A 19676-nucleotide genomic window follows, 5' to 3' on the forward strand; every position below is an offset into this window, starting at 1 on the left:
GATTCTGCACAATATATGTCAAATTCAGCGTAATCCCATCACATGTTCAAAAGATATATCCATTCGTCCAAAAACTGCTTATCTCACCGAGTTGAAGCGTTTTTGAGTTGCAGTGGAAATAACTTGTGAATTTCAATATGCTGGTTTTTGCTGTTGATATATGTTGTTAAGGACATGATTTTGCACAATATATGTCAAATTTAGTGTAATCACATCACAGTTTCAAAAGATATAGCCATTCGTTCAAAAAGTGCATATCTTATCGCGTTGAAGCGTTTTTGATTAAGAGTGGAAATAACTAATGAATTTCACCAATTTGGTTTTTGCTGTTGATATATGTTGATAAGGACATGATTCTGCACAATATATGTCAAATTCATGTTAAACCAGCCACAAGTTCAAAAGATGTATCCATAAGGTCAAAAACTGCTTTTCTCACCGAATTGAAGCGTTTTTGATCAGGAGTGGAAATAACTAATGGATTTCGTCATTCTGGTTTCTGCTGTTGAAATCTGTTGTTTAGGACAATATTCTGCACAAAATATGTCAAATTCAGTGTAATTCAGCGACAAAATCAAAAGATATAGCCATTCGTTCAAAAAGTGTTTATCTTATCGGGTTGAAATATGTTGTTTAGGACAAGATTTTGTACAATTTATGTAAAATTCAGTGCAATCCAGGTACATTTTCAAAAGATATAGCCATTCGTTAAAAAAGTGCTTATCTCACCGAGTTGAAGCGTTTTTGGTCAGGAGTGGAAATAACTAATGAATTTCATTAATCTGGTTTCTGTTGTTGAAATATGTTGTTTAGGACATGATTCTGCAAAAAATATGTCAACTTCAGTGTAATCCAGCGACAAGATCAAAAGATATAGCCATTCGTTCAAAAAGTGTTTAACTTATCGGGTTGAAATATGTTGTTTAAGACAAGATTTTGTACAATTTATGTCAAATTCAGTGTAATCCAGGTACATTTTCAAAAGATATAGCCATTCGTTAAAAAAGTCTTTATCTCACCGAGTTGAAATGTTTTTGAGTAGGAGTGGAAATAACTAATGAATTTCAATAATCTGGTTTCTGCTGTTGAAATATGTGTTTAGGACATGATTCTGCACAAAATATGTCAAATTCAGTGTAATTCAGCGACAAGATCAAATGATATAGCCATTCGTTCAAAAAGTGTTTATCTTATCGGGTTGAAGCGTTTTTGATTAGGAGTGGAAATAACTAATGAATATCATCAAGTTGGTTTCTACTGTTAAATATGTTGTTTAGGACATGATTCTGCACAATATATGTCAAATTCAGCGTAATCCCATCACATGTTCAAAAGATATATCCATTCGTCCAAAAACTGCTTATCTCACCGAGTTGAAGCGTTTTTGAGTTGCAGTGGAAATAACTTGTGAATTTCAATATGCTGGTTTTTGCTGTTGATATATGTTGTTAAGGACATGATTTTGCACAATATATGTCAAATTTAGTGTAATCACATCACAGTTTCAAAAGATATAGCCATTCGTTCAAAAAGTGCATATCTTATCGCGTTGAAGCGTTTTTGATTAAGAGTGGAAATAACTAATGAATTTCACCAATTTGGTTTTTGCTGTTGATATATGTTGATAAGGACATGATTCTGCACAATATATGTCAAATTCATGTTAAACCAGCCACAAGTTCAAAAGATGTATCCATAAGGTCAAAAACTGCTTTTCTCACCGAATTGAAGCGTTTTTGATCAGGAGTGGAAATAACTAATGGATTTCGTCATTCTGGTTTCTGCTGTTGAAATCTGTTGTTTAGGACAATATTCTGCACAAAATATGTCAAATTCAGTGTAATTCAGCGACAAAATCAAAAGATATAGCCATTCGTTCAAAAAGTGTTTATCTTATCGGGTTGAAATATGTTGTTTAGGACAAGATTTTGTACAATTTATGTAAAATTCAGTGCAATCCAGGTACATTTTCAAAAGATATAGCCATTCGTTAAAAAAGTGCTTATCTCACCGAGTTGAAGCGTTTTTGGTCAGGAGTGGAAATAACTAATGAATTTCATTAATCTGGTTTCTGTTGTTGAAATATGTTGTTTAGGACATGATTCTGCAAAAAATATGTCAAATTCTGTGTAATCCAGCGACAAGATCAAAAGATATAGCCATTCGTGCAAAAAGTGCTTATCTCACGGAGTTGAAGCGTTTTTGATTTGGAGTGGAAATAACTAATGAATTCCATCAAGCTGGTTTCTGCTGTTAATATATGTTGTTTAGGACATGATTCTGAACAATATATGTCAAATTCAGTGTGATCCCATCACATGTTCAAAAGATATAGCCATTCGTTCAAAAACTGCTTATGTCACCGAGTTGAGGCGTTTTTGAGTTGGAGTGGAAATAACTAATGAATTTCAATATGCTGGTTTTTGCTGTTGATATATGTTGTTTAGGACATGATTCTGCACAATATATGTCAATATCAGTATAATCCAGCGACAAGATCAAAAGATATAGCCATAAGGTCAAAAAGTACTTATCTTACCGAGTTAAATCATTTTTGATTAGGAGTGGAAATAACTATTGAATTTCATCAAGCTGGTGTCTGCTGGTGATATATGTTGTATAGGACATGATTCTGCACAATATATGTTAAATTCAGTGTAATCCCATCACATGTTCAAAAGATATAGCCATTCGTTCAAAAAGTGTTTATCTTATCGGATTGAAGCGTTTTTGATTAAGAGTGGAAATAACTCATGAATTTCATCAAGCTGGTTTCTGCTGTTCAAATATGATGTTCAGTACATGATTCTGCAAAATTAATGTCAAATTCAGTGTAATCCAGCCGCAAGTTCAAAAGATATAGCCATTCGTTAAAAAAGTGCTTATCTCATCGAGTTAAATTGTTTTTGAGTTGGAGTGGAAATAACTGATGAATTTCATCAAGCTGGTTTCTGCTGTTGATATATGTTGTCTTGGACATGATTCTGCACGATATATGTCAATTTCAGTGTAATCCCATCACAGGTTAAAAACATATAGCCATTCGTTCAAAAAGTCTTCATCTCACCGAGTCGAAGCGTTTTTGATTAGGAGTGAAAATAACAAATGAATTTCATCAAGCTGGTTTTTATTGTTGGAATATGTTGTTTAGGACATGATTCTGCAATATATATGTCAAATTCAGTGAAACCCAGCTACAAGATCAAACTATATAGCCATTCGTTCAAAAAGTGCTTTTCTCACCGAGTTGAAGCGTTTTTGATTAGGAGTGGAAATATCTAATGAATTTCATCAAGCTGGTTTTTCGCCGTTGAAATATGTTGTTTGGAACATGATTTAGCACAATATATTTCAAATTCAGTGTAATCCAGCTACAAGTTCAAAAGATATAGCCATTGGTTCAAAAAGTGCTTATATCACAGAGTTGAAGCGTTTTTGATTTTGAGTGGAAATGACTAATGAATTTCATCAAGCTGGTTTTTGCTGTTGAAATATGTTGTTTAGGACATGATTCTGTACAATATATGTCAAATTCAGTGTAATCCAGCTATAAGTTCAAAACATATAGCCATAAGGTCAAAAAGTGCTTATCTCACTGAGTTGAAGCGTTTTTGATGTTGAGTGGAAATGACTAATGAATTTCATCAAGCTGGTTTCTGCTGTTAAGATATGTTGTTTAGGACATGATTCTGCACAATATATGTCAAATTCAGTGTAATCCAGCGTCATGATCAAAAGATATAGCCATTCGTTCAAAAAGTCTTTGTCTCACCGACTTGAAGCGTATTTGATTGGGAGTGGAAATAACAAATGAATTTCATCAAGCTGGTTTCTGCCGTTGACAAATGTTGTTTAGGACATCATTCTGCACAATATATGTCAACTTCAGTGTAATCCCATCACAGGTTCAAAAGATATAGCCATTCGTTCAAAAAGGACTTATCTCACCGAGTTGAAGCGTTTTTGATTAGGAGTGGAAATAACTAATGAATTTCATCTACCTGGTTTCTGATGTTGAAATATGTTTTTTAGGACATGATTCTGCACAAAATATGTCAAATTCAGTGTAACCCCATCACAGGTTCAAAAGATATAGCCATTCGTTCAAAAAGGGTTTATCTTATCGGGTTGAAGCATATTTGATTAGGAGTGGAAATAACTAATGAATTTCATCAAGCTGGTTTCTGCTGTTGAAATATGTTTTTTAGGACACGATTCTACGCAAAATATGTCAAATTCAGTGTAATCCAGCGTCAAGATCAAAAGATATAGCCTTTCGTTCAAAAAGTACTTATCTCACGGAGTTGAAGCGTTTTTGATTAGGAGTGGAAATAACTAATCAATTTCATCAAGCTGGTTTCTGTTGTTGAAATATGTTGTATAGGACATGATTCAGCACAAAAAATGTAAAATTCAGGGTAATCCAGCTACAAGTTCAAAAGATACAACCATTAGTTCAAAAAGTGCTTATCTCACCGAGTTGAAGCGTTTTTGATTAGGAGTGGAAATAACTAATGAATTTCATCAATTTGGTTTCTACTGTTGAAATATGTTGTTTAGGACATGATTCTGCACAATATATGTCAAATTCTATGTAATCCCATCCAAGGATCAAAAGATATAGCCATTCGTTCAAAAAGTTCTTATCTCATCGAGTTGAAGCGTTTTTGATTAAGAGAGGAAATAACTATTGAATTTCAACAAGCCTTTTTCTGCTGTTGATAGATGTTGTATAGGACATGATTCTGTACAATATATGTCAAATTCAGTGTAATCCAGCGACAAGATCAAAAGATATAGCCATTCGTTCGAAAACTGCTCATATCACCGAGTTGAAGCGTTTTTGAGTTGGAGTTGAAATAACTAATGAATTTCAATATGCTGGTTTTTGCTGTTGATATATGTTGTTTAGGACATGATTCTGCACAATATATGTCAAATTCAGTGTAATCCAGCTACAAGTTCAAAAGATATAGCCATAAGGTCAAAAAGTGCTTATCTTACAGAGGTTAAATCTTTTTTGAGTTGGAGTGGAAATAACTAATGAATTTCATCAAGCTGGTTTCTGCTGTTGATATATGTTGTTTAGGACATGATTCTGCACAATATATATCAAATTTAGAGTAATCCCATCACAGTTTCAAAAGATATAGCCATTCCTTCTAAAAGTGCTTGTCTCATCGGGTTTAATCATTTTTGATTAAGAGTGGAAATAACTAATGAATTTCATCAAGCTGGTTTCTGCTGTTGATATATGTTGTTTAGGACATGATTCTGCACAATATATGTCAATCTCAGTGTAATCCCATCACAGGTTCAAAAGATATAGCCATTCGTTCAAAAAGTCTTCATCTCACTGAGTTGAGGCGTTTTTGATTAGGAGTGGAAATAAAAAAATGAATTTCATTAAGCTGGTTTCTGCTGTGGAAATATGTTGTTTAGGACATGATTCTGCACAAAATATGTCAAATTCAATGTAATCCAGGTACAAATTCAAAAGATATAGCCATTCGTTCGAAAAGTTCTTATATCACTGACTTGAAGCGTTTTTGACTAGTAGCTGAAATAACTAATGAATTCCATCAAGCCGGTTTCTGCTGTTGAAATATCTTGTTTAGGACATGATTCTGCACAATATATGTCAAATTCAGTGTAACCCAGCTACAAGATCAAAATATATAGCCATTCGTTAAAAAAGTGCTTTTCTCACCGAGTTGAAGCGTTATTGATTAGGAGTGGAAATAACTAATGAATTTCATTAATCTGGTTTCTGCTGTTGAAATATGTTGTTTAGGACAATATTCTGCACAAAATATGTCAAATTCAGTGTAATTCAGCGACAAGATCAAAAGATATAGCCATTCGTTCAAAAAGTGTTTATCTTATCGGGTTGAAATATGTTGTTTAGGACAAGATTTTGTACAATTTATGTAAAATTCAGTGCAATCCAGGTACATTTTCAAAAGATATAGCCATTCGTTAAAAAAGTTCTTTTCTCACCGAGTTGAAGCGTTATTGATTAGGAGTCGAAATAACTAATGAATTTCATCAATCTGGTTTCTGCTGTGGAAATATGTTGTTTAGGACATGATTTTGCACTAAATATTTCAAATTCAGTGTGATCCAGCGACAAGATCAAAAGATATAGCCATTCGTGCAAAAAGTGCTTATCTCACGGAGTTGAAGCGTTTTTGATTTGGAGTGGAAATAACTAATGAATTCCATCAAGCTGGTTTTTGCTGTTGATATATGTTGTTTAGGACATGATTCTGAACAATATATGTCAAATTCAGTGTGATCCCATCACATGTTCAAAAGATATAGCCATTCGTTCAAAAAGTGCTTATGTCACCGAGTTGAAGCGTTTTTGAGTTGGAGTGGAAATAACTAATGAATTTCAATATGCTGGTTTTTGCCGTTGATATATGTTGTTTAGGACATGATTCTGCACAATATATGTCAATATCAGTATAATCCAGTGACAAGATCAAAAGATATAGCCATAAGGTCAAAAATCACTTATCTTACCAAGTTAAATCGCTTTTGATTAGGAGTGGAAATAACTAATGAATTCCATCAAGCTGGTGTCTGCTGGTGATATATGTTGTTTAAGACATGATTCTGCACAATATATGTTAAATTCAGTGTAATCCCATCACATGTTCAAAAGATATAGCCATTCGTTCAAAAAGTGTTTATCTTATCGGATTGAAGCGTTTTTGATTAAGTTTGGAAATAACTCATGAATTTCACCAAGCTGGTTTCTGCTGTTCAAATATGATGTTCAGTACATGATTCTGCACAATTAATGTCAAATTCAGTGTAATCCGGCGGCAAGTTCAAAAGATATAGCCATTCGTTAAAAAAGTGCTTATCTTATCGAGTTAAATTGTTTTTGAGTTGGAGTGGAAATAACTGATGAATTTCATCAAGCTGGTTTCTGCTGTTGATATTTGTTGTCTTGGACATGATTCTGCACGATATATGTCAATTTCAGTGTAATCCCATCACAGGTTAAAAACATATAGCCATTCTTTCAAAAAGTCTTCATCTAACCGAGTCGAAGCGTTTTTGATTAGGAGTGAAAATAACTAATGAATTTCATCAAGCTGGTTTCTGCTGTTGAAATATGTTGTTTAGGACATGATTCTACACCAAATATGTCAAATTCAGTGTAATCCAGCGTCAAGATCAAAAGATATAGCCATTCGTTCAAAAAGTGTTTATCTCACCGAGTTGAAGCGTTTTTGATTAGGAGTGGAAATAACTAATGAATTTCATCAAGCTGGTTTCTGCCGTTGAAATATGTTGTTTAGGACATGATTCTGCACAATATATGTCAAATTCAGTGTGATCCCATGACATGTTCAAAAGATATAGCCATTGGTTCAAAAAGGACTTATCTCACCAAGTTGAACCGTTTTTGATTAGGATTGGAAATATCTAACGGATTTCATCAAGCTGGTTTCTGCTGTTGAAATATGTTTTTTAGGACATGATTTTGAACTAAATATTTCAAATTCAGTGTAATCCAGCGACAAGATCAAAAGATATAGCCATTCGTGCAAAAAGTGCTTATCTCACTGAGTTGAAGCTTTTTTGATTTGGAGTGGAAATAACTAATGAATTCCATCAAACTGGTTTCTGCTGTTGATATATGTTGTTTTCAGGACATGATTCTGCACAATATATGTCAAATTCAGTGTAATCCAGCGACAAGATCAAAAGATATAGCCATTCGTTCAAAAACTGCTTATCTCACCGAGTTGAAGCGTTTTTGAGTTGGAGTGGAAATAACTAATGAATTTCAATATGCTGGTTATTGCTGTTTATATATGTTGTTTAGGACATGATTCTACACAATATATGTCAAATTCAGTGTAATCCAGCTACAAGTTCAAAAGATATAGCCATTCGTTCAAAAACTGCTTATCTCACCGAGTTGAAGCGTTTTTGAGTTGGAGTGGAAATAACTAATTAATTTCAATATGCTTATTATTGCTGTTTATATATGTTGTTTAGGACATGATTCTACACAATATATGTCAAATTCAGTGTAATCCAGCTACAAGTTCAAAAGATATAGCCATAAGGTCAAAAAGTAATTATCTTACCGAGTTAAATCGCTTTTGATTAGGAGTGGAAATAACACATGAATTTCATCAAGCTGGTGTCTGCTGGTGATATATGTTGTTTAGAACATGATTCTGCACAATATATGTCAAATTCAGTGTAATCCCATCACATGTTCAAAAGATATAGCCATTCGTTCAAAAAGTGTTTATCTTATCGTGTCACTATGTGCTGGGGCGGACTCGAGCAGGGAACCACACTTCGGGGCAGAGATGGGTGGAAAGCGCTTTTATTTGGTTGAAGTTGCAGAACTGGATGCGAACGGGACGGGTTGCAGACTGGACGGGATGCAGACTGGACTGGACGGGTTGCAGACCGGACTGGACGGGACGAGTTGCAGACTGGACAAGACGAGTTGCAGACTGGACAAGACGAGTTGCAGACTGAACGGCAGAGGCTGGGCCTCAACAGTACGGGTTGCGGGAGGGAACAGAGGTCACGCCGGCCGTCTGGGCCCGGCCGTGACTCGGGAAGGGAACAGAGGTCACGCCGGCCGTGACTCGGGAAGGGAACAGAGGTCAGGACGGCCGTCTGGTCCCGGCCGTGACTCGGGAAGGGAACAGAGGTCAGGACGGCCGTCTGGGCCCGGCCGTGACTCGGGAAGGGAACAGAGGTTACGCCGGCCGTCTGGGCCCGGCCGTGACTCGGGAAGGGAACAGAGGTCACGACGGCCGTCTGGGCCCGGCCGTGACTCAGGAAGGGAACAGAGGTCACGACGGCCGTCTGGGCCCGGCCGTGACTCGGGAAGGGAACAGAGGTCACGCCGGCCGTCTGGGCCCGGCCGTGACTCGGGAAGGGAACAGAGGTCACGCCGGCCGTCTGGGCCCGGCCGTGACTCGGGAAGGGAACAGAGGTCACGCCGGCCGTCTGGGCCCGGCCGTGACTCGGGAAGGGAACAGAGGTCACGTCGGCCGTCTGGGCCCGGCCGTGACTCGGGAAGGGAAAGGAGGTCACACCTGGGGTCCGGTCATAGCAGGGGTGAGGTCCGGGTTGGCAAGGGTGAGGTCCAGGTCGTGGCAGGGTCCCACAGTAGTTCATGAAGACCACAATCCCCCGGCGCCAGGCAGAGAGTGCCGCTGCCCTTTATAGGGATCTCGATTAGCGGCATCTGCTGCAGCTAGCACAGATTACAACGGGGATCAGCTGTGAACCCTGACATATCGGGTTGAAGCGTTTTTGATTAAGAGTGGAAATAACTAATGAATTTCACCAAGCTGGTTTCTGCTGTTTATATATGTTGTTCAGTACATGATTCTGCACAATATATGTCAAATTCAGTGTAATCCAGCTACAAGTTCAAAAGATATAGCCATTCGTTAAAAAAGTGCTTATCTCACCGAGGTGAAGCGTTTTTGATTAGGAGTGATATAACTAATGAATTTCATCAAGTTGGTTTCTACTGTTGAAATATGTTGATTAGGACATGATTCTGCACAATATATGTCAACTTCAGTGTAATCCCATCACAGGTTAAAAACATATAGTAATTCGTTCAAAAAGTGTATATCTTATCGGGTTGAAGCGTTTTTGATTATGAATGGAAATAACTAATGGATTTCATCAAGCTGGTTTTTGCCGTTGAAATATATTGTTTGGAACATGATTTTGCACAATATATGTAAAATTCAGTGGAATCCAGCTACAAGTTCAAAAGATATAGCCATTCGTTGAAAAATTGCTTATCTTACCGAGTTGAAGCGTTTTTGATTAGGAGTAGAAATAACTAATGAATTTCATCAAGCTGGTTTCTGCTGTTGAAATATGTTTTTTAGGACATGATTCTGCACAAAATATGTCAAATTCAGTGTAATTCCATCACAGGTTCAAAAGATAGAGGCCATTCGTTCCATAAGTGTTTATCTTATCGGGTTGAAGCGTTTTTGATTAAGAGAGGAAATAACTATTGAATTTCATCAAGCTGGTTTCTGCTGTTGAAATATGTTGTTTAGGACATGATTCTACACCGAATATGTCAAATTCAGTGTAATCCAGCGTCAAGATCAAAAGATATACCCTTTCGTTCAAAAACTGCTTATCTCACGGAGATGTAGCGTTTTTGATTAGGAGTGGAAATAACGAATGAATTTCATCAAGCTGGTTTCTGCTATTGAAATATGTTGTTTAGGACATGATTCTGCAAAATATATGTCAAATTCAGTGGGATCCCATTACAGGTTCAAAACATATAGCCATTGGTTCAAAAAGGACTTATCTCACCAAGTTGAAGCGTTTTTGATTAGGAGTGGAAAAAACTAATGGATTTCATCAAGCTGGTTTCTGCTGTTGAAATATGTTGTTTAAGACATGATTCTGCACTAAATATGTCAAATTCAGTGTAATCCAGCGACAAGATCAAAATATATAGCCATTCGTTCAAAAAGTGCTTTTCTCACCGAGTTGAAGCGTTTTTGATTAGGAGTGGAAATAACTAATGGATTTCATCAAGCTGGTTTTTGCCGTTGAGATATGTTGTTTGGAACATGATTTTGCACAATATATTTCAAATTCAGTGTAATCCAGCTACAAGTTCAAAAGATATAGCCATTCGTTCAAAAAGTGCTTATCTCACCGAGTTGAAGCGTTTTTGATTTTGAGTGGAAATGACTAATGAATTTCATCTAGCTGGTTTCTGATTTTGAAATATGTTTTTTAGGACATGATTCTGCACGATATATGTCAAATTCAGTGTAATCCCATCACAGGTTCAAAAGATATAGCCATTCGTTCAAAAAGTGTTTATCTTATCGGGTTGAAGCGTTTTTGAGTAGGAGTGGAGATAACTAATGAATTTCATCAAGCTGGTTTCTGCTGTTGAAATATGTTTTTTAGGACATGATTCTACGCAAAATATGTCAAATTCAGTGTAATCCACCGTCAAGATCAAAAGATGTAGCCTTTCGTTCAAAAAGTGCTTATCTCACGAGGTTGAAGCGTTTTTGATTAGGAGTGGAAATAACTAATCAATTTCATCAAGCTGGTTTCTGTTGTTGAAATATTTTGTATAGGACATGATTCAGCACAAAAAATGTAAAATTCAGGGTAATCCAGCTACAAGTTCAAAAGATACAGCCATTAGTTCAAAAAGTGCTTATCTTATCGGGTTGAATCATTTTTGATTAAGAGTGGAAATAACTAATGAATTTCACCAAGTTGGTTTTTGTTGTTGATATATGTTGTTTAGGACATGATTCTGCACAATATATGTCAAATTCAATATAATCCAGCCATAAGTTCAAAAGATATAGCCATAAGGTCAAAAACTGCATATCTTATCGGTTAAATCGTTTTTGAGTTGGAGTGGAAAAAACTAATGAATTTCATCATGCTGGTTTCTGCTGTTGATATATGTTGTTTAGGAAAAGATTCTGCACAATATATGTCAATTTCAGTGTAATCCCATCACAGGTTCAAAAGATTTAGCCATTCGTTCAAAAAGTCTTCATCTCACTGACTTGAAGCGTTTTTGATTCGGAGTGGAAATAAAAAAATGAATTTCATTAAGCTGGTTTCTGCTGTGGAAATATGTTGTTTAGGACATGATTCTGAACAAAATATGTCAAATTCAGTGTAATCCAGGTACAAATTCAAAAGATAAAGCCATTCGTTCAAAAAGTTCTTATATCACTGACTTGAAGTGTTTTTGACTAGTAGCTGAAATAACTAATGAATTTCATCAAGCCGGTTTCTGCTGTTGATATATCTTGTTTAGGACATGATTCTGCACAATATATGTCAAATTCAATGTAACCCAGCTACAAGATCAAAATATATAGCCATTCGTTAAAAAAGTGCTTTTCTCACCGAGTTGAAGCGTTATTGATTAGGAGTGGAAATAAGTTATGAATTTCATTAATCTGGTTTCTGCTGTTGAAATATGTTGTTTAGGACAATATTCTACACAAAATATGTCAAATTCAGTGTAATTCAGCGACAAAATCAAAAGATATAGCCATTCGTTCAAAAAGTGTTTATCTTATCGGGTTGAAATATGTTGTTTAGGACAAGATTTTGTACAATTTATGTCAAATTCAGTGTAATCCAGGCACATTTTCAAAAGATATAGCCATTCGTTAAAAAAGTGCTTTTCTCACCGGAGTTGAAGCGTTATTGATTAGGAGTGGAAATAACTAATGAATTTCATTAATCTGGTTTCTGCTGTTGAAATATGTTGTTTAGGACATGATTCTGCAAAAAATATGTCAAATTCAGCTTAATCCCATCACATGTTCAAAAGATATAGCCATTCGTTCAAAAACGTCTTATCTAACCGAGTTGAAGCGTTTTTGATTAGGAGTGGAAAAAACTAATGGATTTCATCAAGCTGGTTTCTACTGTTGAAATATGTTGTATAGGACATGATTCTGCACAATATATGTCAAATTCAGTGTAATCCAGCGACAAGATCAAAAGATATAGCCATTCGTTCAAAAACTGCTTATCTCACCGAGTTGAAGCGTTTTTTAGTTGGAGTGGAAATAACTAATGAATTTCAATATGCTGGTTTTTGCTGATGATATATGTTGTTTAGGACATGATTTTGCACAATATATGTCAAATTTAGTGTAATCACATCACAGGTTCAAAAGATATAGCCATTCGTTCAAAGAGTGCTTTTCTCACCAAGTTGAGGCGTTTTTGATCAGTATTGGAAATAACTAATGGATTTCATCAAGCTGGTTTTTGCCGTTGAAATATGTTGTTTGGAACATGATTTTGCACAATATATGTCAAATTCAGTGGAATCCAGGTACAAGTTCAAAAGATATAGCCATTCGTTCAAAAAGTGCTTCTCTCACCGAGTTGAAGCGTTTTTTATTAGGAGTGGAAATGACTAATGGATTTCATCAAGCTGGTTTCTACTGTTGAAATATGTTGATTAGGACATGATTCTGCACAATATATGTCAACTTCAATGTAATCCCATCACATGTTCAAAAGATATAGCCATTCGTTCAAAAAGTGTATATCTTATCGGGTTGAAGCGTTTTTGATTAAGAGTGGAAATAACTAATGAATTTCACCAAGCTGGTTTCTGATGTTCAAATATGTTGTTTAGGACACGATTCTACACAAAATATGTCAAATTCAGTGTAATCCAGCGTCAAGATCAAAAGATATAGCCTTTCGTTCAAAAAGTGCTTATCTCACCGAGTTGAAGCGTTTTTGATTCGGAGTAAAAATAACGAATGAATTTCATCAAGCTGGTTTCTGCCGTTGAAATATGATGTTTAGGACATGATTCTGCGCAATATATGTCAAATTCAGTGGGATCCCATTACAGGTTCAAAAGATATAGCCATTGGTTCAAGAAGGACTTATCTCACCAAGTTGAAGCGGTTTTGATTTGGAGTGGAAAAAACTAATGGATTTCATCAAGCTGGTTTCTGCTGTTGAAATATGTTGTCTAGGACATGATTCTGCACGATATATGTCAAATTCAGTGTAATCCAGCGACAAGATCAAAAGATATAGCCATTCGTACAAAAAGTGCTTATCTCACAAAGTTGAAGCTTTTTTGATTAATAGTGGAAATAACTAATGAATTCCATCAAGCTGGTTTCTGCTGTTGATATATGTTGATTAGGACATGATTCTGCACAATATATGTCAAATTCAGTGTGATCCCATCACAGGTTCAAAAGATATATCCATTCGTTCAAAAACTGCTTATCTCACCGAGTTGAAGCGTTTTTGATTGAGAGAGGAAATAACTAATGAATTTCACTAAGCCTGTTTCTGCTGTTGATAGATGTTGTATAGGACATGATTCTGCACAATATATGTCAAATTCAGTGTAATCCAGCGACAAGATCAAAAGATATAGCCATAAGGTCAAAAAGTGCTTGTCTTACCGAGTTAAATCGTTTTTGAGTTGGAGTGGAAATAACTCATGAATTTCATCAAGCTGGTGTCTGCTGGTAATATATGTTATTTAGGACATGATTCAGCAAAATATATGTTAAAATCAGTGTAATCCCATCACATGTTCAAAAGATATAGTCATTCATTCAAAAAGTGTTTATGTTATCGGGTTGAAGCGTTTTTGATTAAAAGTGGAAACAACTAATGAATTTCACCAAGCTGGTTTCTGCTGTTCAAATATGTTGTTCAGTACATGATTCTGCACAATATATGTCAAATTCAGTGTAATCCAGCTACAAGTTCAAAAGATATAGCCATTCGTTCAAAAAGTGTTTATCTTATCGGGTTGAAGCGTTTTTTATTAGGAGTGGAAATAACTAATGAATTTCACTAAGCCTGTTTCTGCTGTTGATAGATGTTGTATAGGACATGATTCTGCAAAATATATGTCAAATTCAGTGTAATCCAGCGACAAGATCAAAAGATAAAGCCATTCGTTCAAAAACTGCTTATCTCACCGAGTTGAAGCGTTTTTGAGTTGGAGTGGAAATAACTAATGAATTTCAATATGATGGTTTTTGCTTTTGATAGATCATGTTTAGGACATGATTCTGCACAATATATGTCAAATTCAGTGTAATTCAGCTATAAATTCAAAAGATATAGCCATAAGGTCAAAAAGTGCTTATTTCACTGAGTTGAAGCGTTTTTGATTTTGAGTGGAAATGACTAATGAATTTCATCAAGCTGGTTTCTGCTGTTGAAATATGTTGTTTAGGACATGATTCTGCACAAAATATATCAAATTCAGTGTAATCCAGCTACAAGTTCAAAAGATATAGCCATAAGGTCAAAAAGTGCTTGTCTTACCGAGTTAAATCGTTTTTGATTTGGAGTGGAAATAACTCATGAATTTCATCAAGCTGAAGTCTGCTGGTGATATATGTTATTTAGGACATGATTCAGCACAATATATGTTAAAATCAGTGTAATCCCATCACATGTTCAAAAGATATAGTCATTCATTCAAAAAGTGTTGATCTTATCGGGTTGAAGCGTTTTTGATTAAAAGTGGAAATAACTAATGGATTTCACCAAGCTGGTTTCTGCTGTTCAAATATGTTGTTCAGTACATGATTCTGCACTAAATATGTCAAATTCAGTGTAATCCAGCTACAAGTTCAAAACATATAGCCATTCGTTCAAAAAGTGTTTATCTTATCGGGTTGAAGCGTTTTTTATTAGGAGTGGAAATAACTAATGAATTTCATCAAGATGGTTTTTGCCGTTGAAATATGTTTTTTAGAACATGATTCTGCACAATTAATGTCAAATTCAGTGTAATCCAGCTACAAGTTCAAAAGATATAGCCATTCGTTAAAAAAGTGCTTATCTCACCGAGTTGAAGCGTTTTTTATTAGGGATGGAAATAACTAATGAATTTCATCAAGCTGGTTTCTGCTTTTGAAATATGTTGTTTAGAAAATGATTCTGCACAATATATGTCAACTTCAGTGTAATCCAGCCACAAGTTAAAAAGATATATCCATAAGGTCAAAAACTGCTTATCTTATCGAGTTAAATTGTTTTTGAGTTGGAGTGGAAATGACTAATGAATTTCATCATGCTGGTTTCTGCTGTTGATATATGTTGTCTAGGACATGATTCTGCACAATATATGTCAATTTCAGTGTAAACCCATCACAGGTTAAAAACATATAGCCATTCGTTCAAAAAGTCTTCATCTCACCGAGTTGAAGCGTTTTTGATTAGGAGTGAAAATAACTAATGAATTTCATCAAGCTGGTTTCTACTGTTGAAATATGTTGTTTAGGACATGATTTTGCACAAAATATATCAAATTCAGTGTAATCCAGCTACAAGTTCAAAAGATATAGCCATAAGGTCAAAAACTGCTTGTCTTACCGAGTTAAATCGTTTTTGAGTTGGAGTGGAAATAATTCATGAATTTCATCAAGCTGGTTTCTGCTGGTGATATATGTTGTTTAGAACATGATTCTGCACAATATATGTCAAATTCAGTGTAATCCCATTACAGGTTCAAAAGATATAGCCATTCGTTCAAAAAGTGTTTATCTTATCGGGTTGAAGCGTTTTTGATTAAGAGTGGAAATAACTAATGAATTTCACCAAGCTGGTTTCTGCTGTTCAAATATGTTGTACAGTACATGATTCTGCACAATATATGTCAAATTCAGTGTAATCCAGCCACAAGTTCAAAAAATAAAGCCATTCGTTCAGATAGTGCTTCTCTCACCGAGTTGAAGCGTTTTTGATTAGGAGTGGAAATAACTAATGGATTTCATCAAGCTGGTTTTTGCCATTGAAATATGTTGTTTAGAACATGATTCTGCACAATTAATGTCAAATTCAGTGTAATCCCATCACAGGTTCAAAAGATATAGCCATTCGTTCAAAAAGTCTTCATCTCACCGAGTTGAAGCGTTTTTGATTAGGAGTGGAAATAACTAATGAATTTTCATCAGGTTGGTTTCTACTGTTGAAATATGTTGATTAGCACATGATTCTGCACAATATATGTCAACTTCAGTGTAATCCCATCACAGGTTCAAAAGATATAGCCATTCGATCAAAAAGTGTATATCTTATCGGGTTGAAGCGTTTTTGATTAGGAATGGAAATAACTAATGAATTTCATCAAGCCGCTTTCTGCTTTTGAAATGTGTTGTTTAGGGCATAATTCTGCAAAATATATTTCAAATTCAGTGTAATCCAGCTACAAGATCAAAAGTTATAGCCATTCGTTCAAAAAGTGCTTATCTCACCGAGTTGAAGCTTTTTTGATTTGGAGTGGAAATAACTAATGAATTCCATCAAGCTGGTTTCAGCTATTGAAATACGTTGATTAGGACATGATTTTGCACAATATATGTCAAATTCAGTGTAACCAAGCTACAAGATCAAAATATATAGCCCTTCGTTCAAAAATTGCTTATCTCACCGAGTTGAAGCGTTTTTGATTAGGAGTGGAAATAACTAATGGATTTCATCAAGCTGGTTTTTGCCGTTGAAATATGTTGTTTAGAACATGATTCTGCACAATTTATTTCAAATTCAGTGTAATCCAGCTACAAGTTCAAAAGATATTGCGATTCGTTCAAAAAGTGCTTATCACACCGAATTGAAGCGTTTTCAATTCGGAGTGGAAATAACTAATGAATTTTATCAAGCTGATTTCTGCTGTTGAAATATGTTGTTTAGGACATGATTCTGCAATATATATGTCAAATTCAGTGTAATCCCATTACAGGTTCAAAAGATATAGCCATTCCATCAAAAAGGACTTATCTCAGCGAAATGAAGCGTTTTTGATTAGGGGTGGAAATAACTAATGAATTTCATCAAGCTGGTTTTTGATTTTGAAATATGTTGTCTCGGACATGATTCTTCACAATAAATGTCAAATTCAGTTTGATCCCATTACAGGTTCAAAAGATATAGCCATTCGTTCAAAAAGTGCTTATCTCATCGAGTTGAAGCGTTTTTGATTAAGAGAGGAAATAACCCATGGATTTCATCAAGGTTGTTTCTGGTGTTGAAATGTATTGTTTAGGGCATGATTTTGCATGATATATGTCAAATTCAGTGTAATCCAGCTATAAGTTCAAAAGATATAGCCATTCGTTCACAAAGTGCTTATCTCACCAAGTTGAAGCGTTTTTGATTAGGAGTGGAAATAACTAATCAACTTCATAAAGCTGGTTTCTGCTGTTGAAATATGTTTTTTAGGACATGATTCAGCACAATATATGTCAAATTCAGTGTAATCCAGCTATAAATTCAAAAGATATAGCCATTCTTTCAATAAGTGTTTATCTTATTGGGTGTAAGCGTTCCTGATTAGAAGTGTAAATAACTAATGAATTTCATCAAGCTGGTTTCTGGTGTTGAAATGTGTTGTTTAGGGCATGATTCTGCAAGACATATTTCAAATTCAGTGTAATCCAGCTATATGTTCAAAAGATATAGCCATTCGTTCACAAAGTGCTTATCTCACCGAGTTGAAGCGTTTTTGATTCGGAGTGGAAATAACTAATGAATTTCATCAAGCTGGTTTCTGCTATTGAAATATGTTGTTTAGGACATGATTCTGCACAATATATGTCAAATTCAGTGTAACCAAGCTACAAGATCAAAATATATAGCCCTTCGTTCAAAAAGTGCTTATCTCACCGAGTTGAAGCGTTTTTGATTAGGAGTGGAAATAACTAATGGATTTCATCAAGCTGGTTTCTGCTGTTGAAATATGTTGTTTAGGGCATGATTCTGCACAAAATATATCAAATTCAGTGTAATCCAGCTACAAGTTCAAAAGATATTGCCATTCCTTCAAAAAGTGCTTATCTCACCGAGTTGAAGCGTTTTCGATTCGGAGTGGAAATAACTAATGAATTTCATCAAGCTGGTTTCTGCTGTTGAAATATGTTGTTTAGGACATGATTCATCACAAAATATGTCAAATTCAGTGTGATCCCATTACAGGTTCAAAAGATATAGCCATTCCTTCAAAAAAGACTTATCTCACCGAAATGAAGCGTTTTTGATCATCAAGCTGGTTTTTGCTGTTGAAATATGTTGTTTAGGACATGATTCTGCACGATATATGTCAGTCAGTTTGATCCCATTACAGGTTCAAAAGATATAGCCATTCGTTCAAAAAGTGCTTATCTCACCGAGTTGAACCGTTTTTGATTAGGGGTGGAAATAACTAATGGATTTCATCAAGCTGGTTTCTACTGTTGAAATATGTTGTTTAGAACATGATTCTACAAAATACATTTCAAATTCAGTGTAATCCAGCTACAGGTTCAAAAGATATAGCCAGAAGGTCAAAAAGTGCTTAATTTACCGAGTTAAATCGTTTTTGAGTTGGAGTGGAAATAACAAAACATTTTCAGCTTTTTTGGTACACAATGTAAATAAATCATAAAAGTCTTCAAGCAGGTTACTGGTGCTGAAATATGTTGAAAAGGACCAAATTCATCACAATATATGTCAAAATCACTGTAATCCAGCAACAAATTGAAAGATATAGCCATACGGGCAAAAAGTGCTTATCTCACTGCGTTGAAGCAGTTTTGATACAGAGTGTAAATAACAAAAGATTCATTTATTCATTTAAAGCAGGTTACTGGTGCTGAAATATGTGTAAAGGGACCAAATTCTGCACAAAATATATCAAAATAGTTGTGATCCTGCAACCGATTCGAAAGATATAGCCATACAGTCAAAAAGTTCTTATCTCACTGAGTTGAAGCGTTTTGGTACACAGTGTAAATAACTACAGATTCCTTTCAAGCAGGTTAGTGGTGCTAAAATATGTTGAAAAGGACCAGACTCTGCACAACATATGTCAAAATCACTCTTATCCAGCATTACATTCAAAAGATATATCCATATGGTCAAAAAGTTATTTTCTCACTGAGTTAGAGCGTTTTTGATACAGATTGTAAATAACTAAAGATTCCTTTCAAGCAGGTTACTGCTGCTGAAATGTGTTGAAAAGGACCAGATTCTGCACAATATATATCAAAATCACTGTAATCCAGCAACATATTGAAAGGATATAGCCATATGGTCATAAAAGTCCTTATCTCACTGAGTTGAAGCGTTTTTGGTACACAGAGTAAATAAGTCAT

This window comes from Fistularia commersonii, unplaced genomic scaffold (assembly GCF_037954325.1).
Source record: "Fistularia commersonii isolate RoL2024-O1a breed Wild unplaced genomic scaffold, RoL_Fcom_v1.0 HiC_scaffold_38, whole genome shotgun sequence".
NCBI classification, from domain to species: domain Eukaryota; kingdom Metazoa; phylum Chordata; class Actinopteri; order Syngnathiformes; family Fistulariidae; genus Fistularia; species Fistularia commersonii.